The sequence below is a fragment of the Bombina bombina genome, chromosome 3 (assembly GCF_027579735.1).
Source record: "Bombina bombina isolate aBomBom1 chromosome 3, aBomBom1.pri, whole genome shotgun sequence".
NCBI lineage: Eukaryota > Metazoa > Chordata > Amphibia > Anura > Bombinatoridae > Bombina > Bombina bombina.
The window spans coordinates 909,059,485-909,078,632 of record NC_069501.1 but is presented as its reverse complement, the minus strand read 5'-3'; positions in this window follow the sequence as shown (position 1 = coordinate 909,078,632).

Below are 19,148 nucleotides of genomic sequence, written 5' to 3'. Positions count from 1 at the left end.
TTATTTAGTTAACCCTATCTGAGTCTAACTTAATTCCTTTAGCCTATTGGGTATATGGGCGCCACTCCATCTGTAAATATTTGATTGTAATCTAACCCTATGGTGTATATTTATTAAGCAGCTGATGCTGCATTTTCCACACGAGCCTTCTGGCAGACCGGAAACAGGATTTAAGAAGCAGCGGTCTCTAAGGCCTTTAGGTGGCGGACTGCAATCATGATTGACACCCTCTGCTAGCGCCCGTGAATGCCGTCGGTATTTAGCGATGCAGGGCGGACATGATTTGCAATAGCGAATCATGTCTGCCCGGGGTATGATAAATCGACCCCTATGTCTTTTCTTGTTTTAAATAGCTGTGTTGTTTACCAGTTTTATTTCTGAAAATCATATTATCCACATCACTTTACTGAAAATAAACTTTTTTTCCCCCTTAATTACGATTCTGCTGTCTGCTCTCCTTTTGAGGACTTGGGTATTAGTTATGTCCATTCAAGGTTGTCTAGAATTGTGCAAAAGGGAAAATATATTTGAAGATTACACACAGATTGTTCAACAGGTTCTTTTGAGACTGCTGATCATGTGAAGTATTGTTATTACCTGAGGTTTTAGCTGAGGTTAGAAATAAGTGTAGCAGACTATGATTTCACTGGAACATTTCATTATTTATGTATAGCTACACAGTGTTAGAAAAGGATGTGCTTGTCTTGTGTTTGCAAGCTGACTGATAAGTCGTTTCCTTTTTGGGGAATGCATGTCAAAAAGGAAATTACCATGAATCTTTTTTTTTTTTAGTTGTACAGGCTTTTAAGGACAGTTCACGTGAAAATGTCCATTAATCATATTTATGCGCAGTATTGTTGCATTTATGTCCTTTCGTTTATGGCTTATTGAAGCACAACAGTCTCATCTGATCATAAGTGCTTGGCAGTTACAAATGTTTATTCACTGTAACACTTTTCAACATTTAATGTTGGTAGACTAAAAGGCATCATAAAGTGGGAATAGAGGGGCCCATTTATGATGGTGCGAGCGGACATGATCCAATATAGTGTATCATGTCCGCTGCACATCAATAAATGCAGACAGCATACGCTCTCAGCATTTATCATTACAACAGCAGTTCTTGTGAACTGCTGGTGCAATACTGCCCCCAGCAGATTCACGGCCAATCAGCCACTAGCAGGGGGTGTCAATCAACCTGATCGTATTCGATCGGGTAAATTTCTGTTGATTTCTGTCCGCAACGTCAGAGCAGGCGGACAGGTTATGGAGCAGTGGTCTTTAGACCACTGCTTCATAACTTCTGTTTCCGGCAAGCCTGAAGGCTCGACGGAAACACGTGGCATCATGCTCCATACGGAGCTTGATAAATATGCCCCATCGTCTCTACACAATTATAAACCAAGAGAGGGTCTGCAACCAGCCCCTGGTGATACCATTTGTTTAATCCAGCAAAAGTATAAAAAAAAAACCAGACATATGAATATTTTAAAATTAAAGGACCAGTCAACACATTAGATTTGCATAATCAACAAATGCAAGATAACAAGACAATGCAATAGCACTTAGTCTGAACTTCAAATGAGTAGTAGATTTTTTTATAACAAATTTCAAAGTTATGTATATTTCCACTCCCCTTGTACCATGTGATAGTAATCAGCCAATCACAAATGCATATACGTATAGTCTGTGAATTCTTGCACATGCTCAGTAGGATCTGGTGACTCAAAAATTGTAAATATAAAAGACTGTGCACATTTTTTTAATGGAAGTAAATTGGAAAGTTGTTTAAAATTACATGCTGTATCTGAATCATGAAAATGTAATATAACCTGGGTGTCCCTTTAAATTATTCACATAAACTATTTGACAAGCTTGTTCCCTAAGTGTTACAGTTGTAATAATTGTTTTCCCATGTTGCTGGCGTTTTTTGTTTGTTGTTTGAGATAGCTTGTATTGGGCACCTCATATAACTATAAATGTTAATGACAGAAATACCCACAAATGAGACACTAGAGTAAAATAGGTAAATCAATAATCAATGAATTTCAAACATGGTCTTACTTTTTACAAGGCCCCTCAACACCCTTAAGAGCATCTATAAATCTAGTGCATAATCTACCATCCATGTGACATAGCAGCATTTAAACATGCTATTTTTCTATGAAAAAATATAAAATAGAGTAAAAATTGTTTAAATTAAAACTTATACAGTGGAATAACTGCCAGTGAGGATTAGTATAAAGTACTTATCTGTCAATTAGCATTAGTGAAGCACACAAGTAAAAATACCAAACTTATCAACACGTTTAAAATTAGGTATTTTTGTATTGCTTTTAAAACAATAAGGACCAGACAAGTGGAGAGCCAAATATCGCTTTTACTAAAAAAGCAAAAAACTACTTCACTGAGTAACACCAGCGCAAACTACAAGTTGACAGCATGAGAGCGCGCTTCCATAGGCTCTAATGGGAGCCTCGTTCTCACGCCGTAACATAAATACATATGTAGATAAGCATATACATATATATTTACTGGGAACACACAGTCCCCAAAGATCACAATGTAAAGGCACTTTTCAGTGCAATTTTTTTCTAACATCCCACATCCATCACTTTTAACCACTTGAAGTTGTTTTTTTTAATTTATTTTTTAAATGCTTCATTTTGTTTTAATAAAAAAAACTATAATAACCTCTATTTTGAGGGCATTTGGGGCACTTTTAGAAAATTAGCCAGAGATCTGATCTCTGGTTAATTTTCTGGGTACTACTTACTACCAACAGCTTGCGGTAGCAATAACCAGCCACTTGTAATAACTGGCTATTTATTGCGTGCCTGCTAAAGGGGAAAATCTGCCTGTTTGTGGGCATGCAGTAAATTAGCACTCCACTTGTAATCTAGCCCTACATAAAGAAGATATATATATATATATATTCCAAAAAACAAACTTTTTTTTTTAATTTATAATTTTTAAAAAATCATTATAAACTATCATTTACTCCATGGGTTAAATGTATTCATCGATAAATGCCGATTTATCATTGCACCAGCAGTTCTTGTAAATTGTTGGTGCTATGCTGCCCCCTGTAGATTCCTGGCCAGTAGGCCGCTAGTAGGGGGGTGTCAATCAACCTGATCGTATTCAATCAGGTTGATTTCTGTCCTCCACCTCAGAGCAGGCGGACACGTTATGGAGCAGCGGTCTTTTTTTAGGCTCGCCGGAAACAATGGGCATCAAGCTCCATACAGAGCTTGATAAATTGACCTCCACAAGTAAGTCCCAGGCTCCTTTGCCTGAATCTTTGGTTTATTTTTTTATGCGCTAAAATGCAAATGTTATTCTATATTTGTTTACAGTGTTGTACTATCTTTGTATTGGTACAATGTATACAAAAGTAATACAAATTAAATTTAAAAAATTACCTTTAGGTTGAATGTATAAGCTGTAAATTGATATGTATGTATTGCCTAAATGACACAAGAAATAGATTTTTACACTTGGTCCAATCCTCACTCCAAGTTGTCCTATTTGACAGATACAAACATTCCAAATTTGGTCCCATACAGTTTGGATAAAGGGTTTCCTACCTGTATTTTATTTATATATATATGGAAATAATGTTTAAAGTATTTTGTGTGCAGTAGCTTCTTAAAATAGAAACTGAAAATCCTTCAATGCAATATTTATGCAGTAAAAGCTATATTGTGTTAAAGCTCTTTTCCTGGAGCAAAAAAAAAATTATGTTTAATGTTTAATTACCAGTATTCATTTCTGTAGTTACAGTAGGTAACATTTTTTTACAAACAATTAAATATTTAAAAAAAAAACAATGTCTGCTGTTGGATTTGAACGCTCACTTAAAACTCATGACTATGTTAAATAGACCTAAAATATACAAATAGGATTTATAAATGGTATATGATACATAAAAAAAACACACCAAAAGCAAAACACACAAATTTTAAAATCATGACAAGACTTACTATACTTATTATAGAATTTTGCAATAAAATACATATAAATAAAATGTTTTGGGCCAGATTACAAGTAACTGTGCTTGAACTAAGTTTTTGCACGTATCAGGTTGCAAAAAAAAGTAAACTGTTTTTGCTTGCGCACTAACCTGACAAGCACAAAAAGCCGAACTTATAACCTATTCCCCATAGAAGTAAAAAATAAATATTTTCTACATATATCCGATGTTTTTTTTTGCCCAAATATATATATATATATAGATGATTATATAGTATAGCTATATACAGATATATATTGGAATATCTATTTATAAATACACAGAACATATCCTGCTATGTGCATAACATTGGAATGTGAAATATTTACAGTAAATACTAGTTAAAACCTTTATTAAATATGAATATTGCATAAATATGCTTTTTCATGTTTTCATTTACTCCAATGGCTCCAATGCACTATATATATATATATATATATATATATATATATGTGTGTGTGTGTGTGTGTGCATGTAAATATATATACATGAAATAGGAGCGCACTCTCCGGGTCTTAATTTCATATCCTTTAATCTAGTGACGTTGGGGGCCAACTGGATTAGCATTGCTTTTTATAAATCTACCTAATCTGGTATTCTCTTAACAAATAGGATTTTTTAAGTTGCTAGGAAGTACAGTTAGAATGTTATAGCATTTAGAAGTGAGGAAATATATTCTTTATGTTCTATCCACAATAGTAGCCCTGGTTTAGTCCCACATAAGTTAGCATGTATGTTATAGTTAAGGGATTTATCTAAACATAGGGATTAGCTGGTAGGTACATTCTGATACTGTTTATACATTACTATAGGCACATTTACAATATTTCAGCTATACTAATGCCCTTAAAGTTGCTATTAACACAGGCTATCCGAGTCCCCACTGACGTAGACTAACAACAACGGTTGGCATGACAACCAGATATGTCTACACTGCGGTTGAGACTCAAATAGGGTGCTTTAAACTGCTTGCACTAGCAGAGTAAATATTACTATAGTCTGGACATATGCTGCAAGTAGTATTGTTATGTCTTAAATTAAAGACTTTGTTAATAAGATTCTGTAACTTGATATGAAATAAAGGTTGTGTTGCTCTTTTATGATCTAAGCAGAAAATGAAGTTTTGAATTATCTGCATAGGCAATGTGAGCAAATTATTATGAAATCTTATTACAGACCATAAGTAAATATTCAGATTGGAGTTAAAATCTGTATAGGTAGAATGCTTGTGCAGTAATACATATGATAATCTCAGGTTCAGAGAAAAGTCTTAAGGTATTCCACTTCCTGTCTTCACGCACACACACACTCAAACTAAAATATATACAAATCCAGTCAAATCACACAATCCAAGTAATTCAGTATATGTAAGGTAAATCTTTAAGTAAGAATTATAGCAAGCTGAGATATGATACTGAGTTTGGTAACAGGTACTGCTGTATGAGAGATAATGAAAGTTCAAAGCAGGTTCGGTCATATGAATTAAATATACGTATTGACAAAGGTAAGTATGACAAGCATAAGCATATAATTGTTCCCAGTTGTTAACTTGTGTAGTATACGATACCCAACCACTTTGAAGAGGAGTTCTGAAAGATCACAGCCGTTAGCGGTCAGAGGCTGTGTGTGTGTGCGGCTTAGTTCCGGGACGCGGAGAAAGAAGATCCGGCGGCGTAGTGATAAGGTTCAAAAATAGAAAGTTCAAAAAGGACTGTAGTTGAATCCAATGAATCTTTTAGAGGTACAAGTATTGAACTTGTCGAGGTATGACCTGAAGGATGAAAACTAGAAGCTAACAAGTGTTAGCAAACAAAACACTTCAATTTTCAGGCAAGGAATGATAGTAGATTGCCGCCTTATAAAGGGAGGAGAATAAGCTGGGAGGGGATAGGCCTTAAAGGGATATCACAGTTCCCCCCCCTCAAGGAACCACCCCCGAGGTCCCCAAAGAAGGTCTCCCAGGATAACGTAAGTGAAAGTTTCTCACCAATCGGGGAGCATGAATGTCAGTAGAGAGTTGCCAAGAATTATCCTCGGATCCGTAACCCTTCCATTGAACCAAATACTCCAGACGACGCCGTCGTAATCTAGAGTCCAGAATAGACTCAACTTCAAATTCTTCCTGATTGTTAACAAGAATAGGTGATGGATGAGACTGACCATGAGTAGTAGGGTCAGCGGTATAAGGTTTCAAAAGCGATACATGAAATGTAGGATGGATTTTATAAGATTCAGGTAATAGTAACCTAACAGCGTTAGGATTAACAATCTTGTCAATAGAAAAGGGTCCAATAAATTGATTAGCTAACTTTTTACAAGGAACTTGTAATTTGAGATTTCTTACAGACAATAAAACTTGATCCCCTATTTGGTATGGTGGACTAGGTCGGTGATGTTGATCATAGTAACGCTTTTGATAATTTTTTGCGTTTGATAAATGAGATTTTAGAATGTCTAACCTTTCCTGAAGGTTATTTGTAAATTCTTTGGCATAAGGTGAACTAACCTCAGTCTTTGTAACAGATATGGTGTTTGGGTTATACCCATAAGTGGCAAAAAAGGGTGTCATCTTAATGGAAGCTGAAAGAGAATTGTTGTACGAGAATTCTGCCATTGGAAGATAAGTTATCCAATCATCTTGTAAGTGGGTGATGAAACATCTTAGGTATTGTTCTAATGTTTGATTTACTCTTTCAGTTAAGCCATTGGTCTGTGGGTGAAATGCTGTGGAATATCTAGAGTCAACTTTAATTAGTTTGCATAAAGATTTCCAGAAAGAAGAGGTAAACTGTGTCCCTCTGTCAGTGATGATTATATCGGGTAACCCATGTAATTTTACTATATAATCCAAAAATGTTTTAGCAGTAATTAATGCTGAAGGTAAACCTTTCAAAGGTATGAAATGTGCAAGACGTGTTAAATGATCAATTACCACTAAAATTGTAGTAAAATGTTGTGAGTTAGGGAGGTCGACAATAAAATCCATGGAAATGGTACTCCATGGCTTATCTGGAATTGGCAGAGGTGTTAAGAGGCCTATAGGTTTTTTATGCTCAATCTTATTTCTTGCACACACGTCACAATTAGATACATAATTGTAAATTGTGTGATTCATCTCTGGCCACCAGAAAGTTCTTCTGGCTATTTCAATGGTTTTTTGAATACCAGGATGACCAGATAGGGTTCCATCGTGGGTTTGTTTTAAGATGGAGCTTCTGAGTGTTTGGGGTATAAACAGTTGAGAGTTATGATAATATAATCCAGTCTTTGTATCCTTGTTACAGGACAGGGGAATCTCAATGTTAGTTTTTAAGACCTCACTTATTTCTCTTTCTAGAGTTGTCAGAACTACTATGAATCTTTCTTCAGGTATTATAGAATCATGTTTTATATAATGGTTATTGTCATATATCCTGGATAAGGCATCTGCCTTTGTATTTAAATTACCAGGTTTGTAGCTAATAAGAAAATTAAATTGGTCTAAGAATATAGACCAGCTGGCATAAGCATATAATTGTTCCCAGTTGTTAACTTGTGTAGTATACGATACCCAACCACTTTGAAGAGGAGTTCTGAAAGATCACAGCCGTTAGCGGTCAGAGGCTGTGTGTGTGTGCGGCTTAGTTCCGGGACGCAGAGAAAGAAGATCCGGCGGCGTAGTGATAAGGTTCAAAAATAGAAAGTTCAAAAAGGACTGTAGTTGAATCCAATGAATCTTTTAGAGGTACAAGTATTGAACTTGTCGAGGTATGACCTGAAGGATGAAAACTAGAAGCTAACAAGTGTTAGCAAACAAAACACTTCAATTTTCAGGCAAGGAATGATAGTATATTGCCGTCTTATAAAGGGAGGAGAATAAGCTGGGAGGGGATAGGCCTTAAAGGGATATCACAAATATTGACTGTATAGCTTCTAGGACATATGCATTATTAATTTTTGTTCCTTTTTATAGATTGTTTACACGGGTTGCTATGACAACCGGCGGACCTGCGCAATGAGGCTTGCAGGACGCCGGAGGCACTTCCGGTAGTACGTTGTGATGGTGGAGGGTAAAGTATAAATGTTGTATATTAATTTTAATGTATGTAATGGTCTGAGGACGGGGCTAACAACCCCGAAACTCCATTTGATTAAAGGATATGAAATTAAGACCCAGAGAGTGAGCTCCTATTTCATGTATGTACATTTGTTTTTAAATGCACCCCGGGCACCTGTGTCTATTGAGAGTGTGTGCAGTGCCCTACGGACATTTATTGTAAATATATATATGTGTGTGTACATAGGTATTTATATGTCTGTAAATACATATATACACATATAAATACATAAATACCTATGTACACACAGTATATACATATACGTATATGTATACCATATATACATATACATAGACATGTATATACATGTACATACATGTATGTATGTCTATGTTAAAACCCTTTGCCTGCCTTTTTTATTCTAACACCTGAGGCCTCATATCTTTGAGCCCTTATAACTTTTTTTAACAATTTTTATTAGATGGTGTTATTATGAGTGTAACTGTTCTTAGAATGTATTTTTGATGTGTTTTGTGTAAAAAAAAATTCTTTGCAAAACAGTTAACTATAGCACTGTGGATGCACTCGGCGCATTAAATTCAATTGCGCTCAATCGATTGTGTTTACTTTCAACTTGTAATACAAGTGGTAAACCCGACATGCGCAAACACCCGTGATAAACCCCTTATCGCTTGTGCATAACTGTTAGCCCTCCACTCGTACGCTAGCCCTTTATATGCATGTATAATATACCCACATCCCCAAAGTTCCTATAGGTTGAATAGTAAGTTTTGTCTTTATTAGCAAGGTAGATCGCAGTCATTACGTATATATAGGCGTTCCATGGGAGTTTTATAAGCGTTCCATGGAAGAAATATGTTTTTAATGGGGAAACGCCATCAGGGGGGGAATATATAAGCACTGCCCTACATGTTAGATTCACCTTTTCAGCAATATTAGTCTCGCCAGCTTTTCAGTGGTGATAATTTCCAGTGTGGGAAATCTAGTGACAGTACTGGGAAACTAAGTTTACATATGCATTACTGTTTTTGTTTTAGCATACACACAGTCTATGTTGTGTAAAAACACTTTAAATACAGCCCCCCTCCCCAGAGATGAGGGGTGAAGTGGGCTGACTTTTGCTGAAGCTGTGATCCTTATTACAGGTGCAAATTCCCAAATCCAGAATTAAAAAATCAATACTCATTCTGAAATTCAAACTTTTTGATTCTTTTTTTTTATAAATAACATTATGAAAAAATACTTTTTTCCCCACCTGTAAGTCACAATCTTCTCTGCCTGTGTTTTTTTTTTTGTATTCTAAAATGCAAATGTTACCGTTCTCATTACAGTACTGTACTATTTTTCTGAGGGTGCTATGTATACAAAGGTATTAACCCCTTAATGACAACTGACGTACCAGCTACGTCATGCATTAACAAGCAGTTAATGACAATGGATGTACCTGGTACGTCAGTTGTCTAACAGAGTGCTGGAAGCGATCGCAATCGCTTCCAGCAGCTCTCAGGGTATTGCAGTGATGCCTCCATATGGAGGCATCCTGCAATACCTTTTTAGAAGACTCCGATGCAGAGAGAGACACTCTGTGGCCCTCTCTGCACCGGTAGCGATAGTGCCGGTTCGTTGGTGGGTGGGAGAGTAACAGGGAGGCGGGTGGGCGGCCCATCGCTACCCGGCATCCAGTTCCTAGAAGTGCAATGTGCACGCCGGGTGCCGGGAGCGTGCGGGGGCGTGCGGGGGCGCGCGTGCATGTGCGCGCGTGCGCGCGCATTAGCTGCCCACTGACACCAATGAGGAGGGAAGAGGGGGGGGGAAAGATTTAAAAAATAAATAATATAAAAGGATCTGGGAGGGGGAGGGGGATAGGGGTATTGTGGGGGGCTGCTACACTACAGAAAACATAAAAAATTCCAAAAGAGGAAAAAATACTTTTGTTTTTGGGGCAAATTGGGTACTGGCAGACAGCTGCCAGTACCCAAGATGGCCGCAATTAGATAGGGGAGAGGGTTAGAGAGCTGGGGGGGGGATCATGGAGGTTGGGGCTAAGGCAGGAGTCCATCACAGCTAAAATATTTTATTTTTTTTATTAAAAAAAAAAAAAAAACTCCTTTTATTTAGTACTGGCAGACTTTCTGCCAGTACTTAAGATGGCGGGGACATTTGTGGGGTGGGGGAGGGAAGAGAGCTGTTTGGGAGGGATCAGGGGGTGGGATGTGTCAGGTGGGAGGCTGATCTCTACCCTAAAGCTAAAATTAACCCTGCAAGCTCCCTACAACCTACCTAATTAACCCCTTCACTGCTGGGCATAATTTACGTGTGGTGCGCAGCAGCATTTAGCGGCCTTCTAATTACCAAAAAGCAATGCCAAAGACATATAAGTCTGCTATTTCTGAACAAAGGGGATCCCAAAGAAGCTTTTACAACAATTTGTGCCATAATAGCACAAGCTGTTTGTAAATAATTTCAGTGAGAAACCTAAAATTGTGAAAAATGTAAAGTTTTTTTTTATTTGCTCGCATTTGGCGGTGAAATGGTGGCATAAAATATACCAAAATGTGCCTAGATCAATACTTTGGGTTGTCTTCTAACAAAAAATATATACATGTCAAGGGATATTCAGGTATTCCTGACAGATATCAGGGTTCCAATGTAACTAGCGCTAATTTTGAAAAAAAGTGGTTTGGAAATAGCGAAGTGCTACTTGTATTTATGGCCCTATAACTTGCAAAAAAAGCTAAGAACATGTAAACATTGGGTATTTCTAAACTCAGGACAAAATTTAGAAACTATTTAGCATGGGTGTTTTTTGGTGATTGTAGATGTGTAACAGATTTTGGGGGTCAAAGTTAGAAAAAGTGTGTTTTTTTCCATTTTTTCCTCATATTTTATTATTTTTTTTTAGTAAATTATAAGACATGATGAAAATAATGGTATCTTTAGAAAGTCCAATTAATGGCGAGAAAAACGGTATATAATATGTGTGGGTACAGTAAATGAGTAAGAGGAAAATTACAGCTAAACACAAACACTGCAGAAATGTAAAAATAGCCATTGTCATTAAGGGTAAGAAAATTGAAAAATGGTCCGGTCATTAAGGGGTTAAAAACTAATATAAAAGTACCTTTAGGTTGCATGCATAAGCTGTATTATGACATGTAAATATTGCCTAAATGACAAAATATATTGTTGTTTACAATTGGTTCCATCCCCTCTCCAAACTGTCTAATTTTACAAATGCAAATATTCCAAAATCCAAGCTACTCTGAAATTCAAACCTTTTCCGATCACAAGCAGTTTGGATAAAGGATTTTATACCTGTATTTCCTATGGGAGACACATGCCATTTGTTGGAACAGAGAGGTTCAGCCCACTTTTTTCGAGTATATCACAGGACCCACAGATTGCGAGACTGACAAGGCCAAAAAGACAATTTCTTGTGAGTCTGATGATGTATTGATCATCAGGCCCTAAGTATCGGTCTTTGTGTAAACACAGAGGATTATGATAAAGGAGACCTTTGAGTATAGAGAGATAGTTAAGATTAAGAGGTCTGTTATTTCTGCAGACACAGCCATTTAAATGGATGTGTTTTAAAGAACAATGGATTAAGACTTCAATTAGCTATTTCATATACAAAATAATGTAAAGGAGCAATTTCCCATACATTTTATATTCTGCAGCTACTATAGCAAGTCAGTGGCAACACATTAAAGGGACAGTTAACACCTTGAGATTTTTATATAAAATGTTTAGTTATGCATAATGGAATAATTTAGCAATATATTTTAGTTATTTCTGAAAATAGAGCCATTTCTTAATTCTCAGACCTTTAAATGCACCTGTTGACTTCTCAAGGGTATAACCCTACTACATATATGTCCCTAATTGGCTTTAACTGCTAACAACTGAAAAATAATTAAATTTTTACTAACTTTACAACAGTAGGTAGTTTTGTTGTCTGTAGACTCAAGCCCATGTTGGCTCCTCCAAATAAGGCAAATAGTGGGTTGAGTTTGGCTATTGAAAAATAATTATAGTAAAAAGGATGTTAATTTGTTTTAAGACTTGGCTGATACATTATTCTACATCAACACAACAGAAATGTCTTGTAACTACAAGATGTTTACTGTCCCTTTAAGGATAAACCAAATTGTAGTGCAATGTCTCTTTAAAACCACAGCAAATAGCATTGTCTTGCATTTCTTCACCCTTCTTTTTATTTGTAGTTGATCAATTTTTTTGTGTTTCCCTAAAACAAAATCTAAAGAGGCCCATGATACCAACCATTTTAATCCACATATACCAAAATACTTCTTATCTATATAACTAATATGTGTTTACTTTTTCTAAAGATTGTTGATAACCTGCCATTTGGAGTCATTAACAGTGCACCATTTTGATCCACAATCATTACTAAAGAGTGAAAATTACTATTTAGATATCCAGTGATTTGTGATTTTTTTGGGGGGGTTAAATGTTTAATTCAAGGATGAAAATAGGAAAGACAACATTTAATGTAAGAATAAAACAGGATAGTTGGAATTTTAAAATAATTTAATAGAAAAATATGTTTGTAAAATACTTGAATAGATAAAAAACATTATGGACAAGATTACAAGTTGTGCGTTATGAGTTTTCCATGCGTGATATAGTCTATTCACAATAAATTTCTGTTGCACAAACTATTACAAGTTTTGAAAAATCACATTTGTTTTGCGCATTCACTCTTTACGCAACAATCCTCTCCACTCGGAGAGCTGTAGTTAACTGTTTTGTGCAACATAAAAGTTTCACGAAACACTTCAAAAATAAATTACAATGTACATATAGGGGCCTATTTAACAAAGGTCTTGCGGACCTGATCCGACAGTGCGGATAAGGTCCGCAAGACATCACTGAATGCGGAGAGCAATACGCTCTCCGTATTCAGCATTGCCCCAGCAGCTCACAAGAGCTGCTGGTGCAACGCCGCCCCCTGCAGACTCGTGGCCAATGGGCCGCTAGCAGGGGGTGACCGCTGCTCCATAACTTGTGTTTCTGGCGAGTCTGAAGACTCGCCAGAAACACGAGCTGTCAAGCTTTGTTCGGAGCTTGATAGATAGGCCCACTGTCTAATAAACATTATTAAAAAAAAACATTGCACACAAAAGTTATAAGGGCTCCAAGATAGGAGATCTCGGGTGTTAGAATAAAAAAGCAGACACAAGGATTTAACATTGACATACATACACATACATAGAGAAACGTGGATTTATATGTATAGACATATGTTTAACTATGAAGATAATGAAAAGATTTCACATTACAATCTTATGCACATTAAACAATATCTCAGAAGGATTTTCAAAGAGATATTCGCATATACATCTTTAGATATAAAGATATATATATATATTCATATAAATATCTCGCTATAAATAGATATATCCGTCCAAAAAGCATCACATATATAGATAACGATTTATTTATAAATATATAGAACACATTCCGTTAAAAAAACATTTTCGCAATATGAAATAATCGCATCTTCATGTATACTTTTCGATTAGAATACGTCAAGGGCTTATTAGGGTTTTCTTCTCTATTGACTTCTATGGGGAAGGTTTTATTTATAATAGGAGTAAATTAGAAAGTTGTTTGAAATTGCATGCTCTATCTGAATCATTAAAGAAAAAAATTTGGTTTAGTTTTCCTTTAACGCATGTGCAAAATAAGTTGTTTTTCAACTTGTAATAGCTGCACAACCCCAAATGCGAAAAAGCCATAATAAGCGCAGTGTTTTCGCAACTGATTTGCCATGCGACTTGTAACGTGAATTCTGGTGTTGTAGTGTTTAAAATAGTAAATATTTATTAAACATTTACATGTAAAGCCCCCCCCCCCCCCTCACAACTCTAGAATATCACTGAAAAGGGTCTTGCACTATAATAACTTTTCAAACCGCATTAAATATAGACTGAAAGCATGGTTACTGGCAGTGGACATAGATTGGCATCTTTCTGCAGCTTAGATATTTTTCATGTTATTTATGTTAGTCTTGACCTTTGATAAATGAATTGAACTCGTCCTTTGGCTATTATAAACGAATAGTTCCATACAACATGATAAAAGAAATTAACACCAGAGGCTGTAAAGAAATAAAGCTCTATAAATTTTGTGTTGTCAGAATCACAAAATTTTATTGGCCCATGGGTCAAAATTACCCTCTAGCTTTTTAGATGCTGAAATAAGAGAAACAATATCCATTGTCAAAAGACTGCAGAAAAGCATCAATACATAATGACAATTGCATTATGGAAGTGTGAGAACGGGCATTATTCCAGAAATACGCTATTATCTCATTAATGTTCCTCTGCACACAATACAATGCATTACGCATCAAGTCTAGACATTTTGTCTGAAGTATAAAGAATCATACTAGGCAAGCAATCTCTCTTAATGTTTCTCAACTATCACAAAGTCCTGATTTTCAGGTAAAATACAATGTACTGCATTTAGTGTATCCATTTTCCATAAACAAGCATTCCCCCTAGAATGATATAATCAAAAGCACAAACAGTATATTACCTCTTGATTTAGAAGTTTAGGAAAACATGAAATATTAGATATTATAAAATAGAGGCTGATTTGTATTTTACATCATTATATATATATTATTGAGACATGCCACTTGGAGATATTGGGCTCAATGTACTAAGCAGTGTCTACTGATTTGTTTTGAGCCCTTGTGGGACAGCTTCCGCAATGTAAGAAGATTGAATGCAGGAGAAAAAGAGTAGGCATTAGATACTCAAGTGAGTGTGTCATGATACATCCAAAAACCGGATGTAGAGTGTTCACAGACTGGGCAGGCAGGTTCCCATTGTATGATTAAAGGGGCATAAACACTTGTGGAGTGTAACATAAAATGTGTGATTATGTGTAGCAAAGCAACTTTGCAGTTTACTTTTATTTATTTTGATTTCCAGTTCTGAGTACTGATAGTGCTCATAACAAGATCACAAGCCTAACCCTGGTACATATCTGTCCCTTAATGGCTTCAGCAGATATGGTTAGATAACAACAACAATGAAGACTTTGCTAACATGATAGCAATTGCTAGCCCTGTCTATTCCAGTAACAAGAACAAATAAGGCAAGCGGTGGGTAGAATTTAACTATTTAAAACCAATTAGAGCAAACAAGATAATAATGCTGTACAGACGTTTTCAAACTTAAACAGTATTTTAGTTTATTGCAAAATAGCAGAACAGTGTTTACTGTTCCTGTAATGCTGAGGTATATTTATAAAAGATAGTTTCCTCTTCCAATTGAGTAAAGGATGTCCCAAACAATATCTTTACTAGGTCTACGAAACAAAACTTTAAAAATACTTTTTTTTTTTTTACATAGATTGATTATTATATAGGAGAATGATTGATAGATATATATCTCAAGTAAAAGCTTAAATAATCACTAAACACAGTAGAATTTCATAATAAATACATGCATTATAAAAAGACAATGCAATAGAACTTAGTTTAAATTTCAAATGAGTACCAGATTTATTTTCTGGCAAATTTCAAATGTTAGCTAATATTTTCTTCAAGCTGCATCATATGACAGCCATCAGCCAATCTGAAAATGCATAAACGTATATTCTGTGAATTCTTGCACATGCTTTGTAGGAACTGCTGAAAGTGTGCATATAAAAAGATTGTTCACATTTAGATAATGGAAGTGAAATAAAAAGTTTTTAAAATGGTGTGCTCTACCTGAATAATCAAAGTTTAATGTTGACTTTAATGTTCCTTTAATGAGCTTAGAGCATAGCAAGCACAATGTAAGAGTATGTCCAATGATAAAGTACATTGCTATTCTTTCAATTATGACATAATTTGTGGTACTCCACAGTCATCATTATGTTAAATAAGGTGTGTTATTTTCTACATAGAAATGGGATAAAGATAGGTATACCAAAATAAAATATACCTAGTAATCTCTGTAATAAGATATAACAAGAGTTGGGGCGTTTTAATGCTTTTTTAAACATAGTCCATGAATATCAACCTGTACAAATCTTTAAAATGTATTTACAATAAAAGCTCCAGTTGATCTTTAATTAAGCCCATTACAAAGGGTACATATCCCTTAATTCAGTTTCTAGCCAGAAATGCATTTAAACCATTTTTAAATGTATCTAAGATATTGACATTTACTACCTCCTTAGGTAATGAGTTCCACAATGTAATTGCTCTTACAGTGAAAAAACATTTACGTTGCTGGAGATTAAATCTCCTTTACTCTAGCCTTAAATTGTGATCTCTTGTCACAAACCATTTTCTTGGAATAAACAGAGCTTCCACCATCTCTGTGTATGGTCCTTAAATATATTTATATAAAGTTATCATGTCATTTCTTAATTGCCTTTTTTATAGAGAAAACATACCCAATTTGGCTAACCTCTGCTCATAGCTAAAACTCTGCATTCCCCTTATTAGTTTTTCAAGGTTAGGACTTATACCAGGGATTTATATAGTGACATAATTATGCTTTTTCCCTTGAATAAATGCGTCTTTTAATACATGCTAGTATCTTATTAGCCTTAGAAGCCACTGCCCTGCATTGTGCACCGATCTTTAGCTTGGTATCTATAAGTACTTCCAAATCCCTTTCCTCCTCTGTTTTGCTAACTTTATGCCCATTTAAATAATAGGTTGCCTGCTTATTTTTTCTTCCAAAATGTAGAACCTTACATTCCAGTATTAAATCTAATTTTTCATTTACTTGCAAATTCTTCTAATTTTTGTAAGTCCGCTTGTAAGGCAATTTCATCCTGCACTAACCTAATGACCTTACACAACATTGTACCATCTGCAAAAATAAAGATGTTGATCATTAATCATTGCTACAAGTCATTAATTAAAATATTATAAAGAATAGGACCCAGTACTGATCCCTGGGGGCGCTCCACTGATTACCTTTGTCCAATATGAGTATGGTCTGTTTACAACTACTCATTGCTCACTGTGTTTTATCCAGTTATTTATCCAAAAGCTAACATTTTCAGCTATTCCCAGTCCCATAATTGTGTACATTAATCTCTCATGTGGCCCTGTATCAAACACCTTTGCAAAATCTAGGTATATCAACTGATTCCCCTTTAACTATATTTTTAATTACTTCTTCATAGAATCTAACTAGATTAGTTTAATAAGATCAATTACTCATAAAGCCATGTTGATTTGAACTCATCATTTTGTTTACATGAATATACTGATCAATATAATCCTTTTAAATCCTTCAAATATCTTCCCCACTATCAACGTCAGACTAACTGGTCTTTAGCTTCAAGTCCTGTTTCTCTTTTTAAAAAGTTACACCACATCAGCTTTATGCCAGTCCTGGGTACTATATCCGAGGATAATGAGGAGGATAATTAAAAATTAAGAGTAAAATTTTGGCTATAACAGTGCTTAATTCCAGTAAAACCCTCAGGTGTTTTCCATCTTGGCCTGGAGTTTTACTTATCTTAATATTATAAGGGGAGTTAGGGGAATTGAAGGATTTGTGGCATTGAAGCCAAGTGCTGAATTAAACACTATAATATATAGAAATTATTTTAAAACCTAACACTTTATTAAACATATATATATATAGATGAAAAACAGTTTACCAGAAATTGGATATATAAAGAGATGGGAATATCACAACCACGTCATAATATGTGATTATATAATCCAACATTAATTTAAAAGCAAAGGAACCATGTGGTCAGAGCAGAGGGTATTAAGGGTAGAGGGTAGAGAGGGTAGAGAGGAAAAGCAGCAATCATACATGCACGGTACAGCCAGACTATGCGCTCAAAGGCATCCTTCTGCCTGCGTACTGCTGTGATTAAACACAGTCAGCCGATTTCTAACTCAATCCTTGTAACTATTGTCCACATTTCAAGCATACACTGTTATGGTATCTATCTTGAGTAGAGTGACACACAAACATACTGACATAATACATGTCCATTCAAAATGTCAACCATAATAGATTATTATTCGCAATCTCTTAAGTATGTGAGAGCAGAAACTATGTCACAAGTATGCTAAGTAATGATCTTGGCAAGATCGCAACAGTGTAGCAAAAAGTTTGCATTTACAACCACTCTAACTCCAAGCAACTCCTCTCTCTGACCACGACCACCGATGTGTTTCGTCACTCGTACGTGACTTTGTCAGGGCTTAGAGCCAGCCCATCCCTTTTATCCGCCTGATATACTCTCAGGTTGCCATAGCGATAGCTGTTGTATACAGAAGTGTTCACCGTATTTAAATGCATGGCGATCAGTACATAAAAATCTATCATCTGATATTTTTGGGAGATAATATCGATTCCCAAGGTCACCTTTTTTCATTTGCCAATCATATTGGGGAAAGGGTATTAGAAAAGTGCTCATCTTATCTGTCATTTCTTACAAGTAGTTTATCCTCTATATGTTTTATACCTTTCATAGAGTTGCCGATGCTACTAAACATAATTTGGAAACGTGACTCAAATTTCTCAATATTAATACACCCTCAACTCATTGTCAAAAGTTATTGGCTGTCATATAACCAGATTGTAAAAAACAGATGGAACTTATACTGATGCTCAAATAGTATATCCAAAAATAAGGTGCGCCTATTTTATTCTTTCAACCAATAAAACATGTGTATATTATTAAAAAATATATAAAAAATTATTAGTATCGATATAGAAAAATTGTTGATATCAATAGATATATAATACCCCAAATATAAATATATATAATCACAGAGATGTTACTTTAAACATAGTCACCACAATCATATGGTGGGGAAGTGTATATCCGTTGAACACAAATTAATGTCCCAATAAAGAAAAGTCCAATCCAAAATGGTGTCCTAAACGATAGCTGCTCTCTCCAAATGTGTAGAAAAAAGATGGCTGCATTCTATAAAGAAACAAGAAAGAAGAGGCGCTCTGGTGCAGATAATCCTTGGATACAAAGTATAATATACTAAAATAGAAATGTGATACTCACAAAAATACTTGCACATGCAGTGCAATAACAGGTGAGCCGAA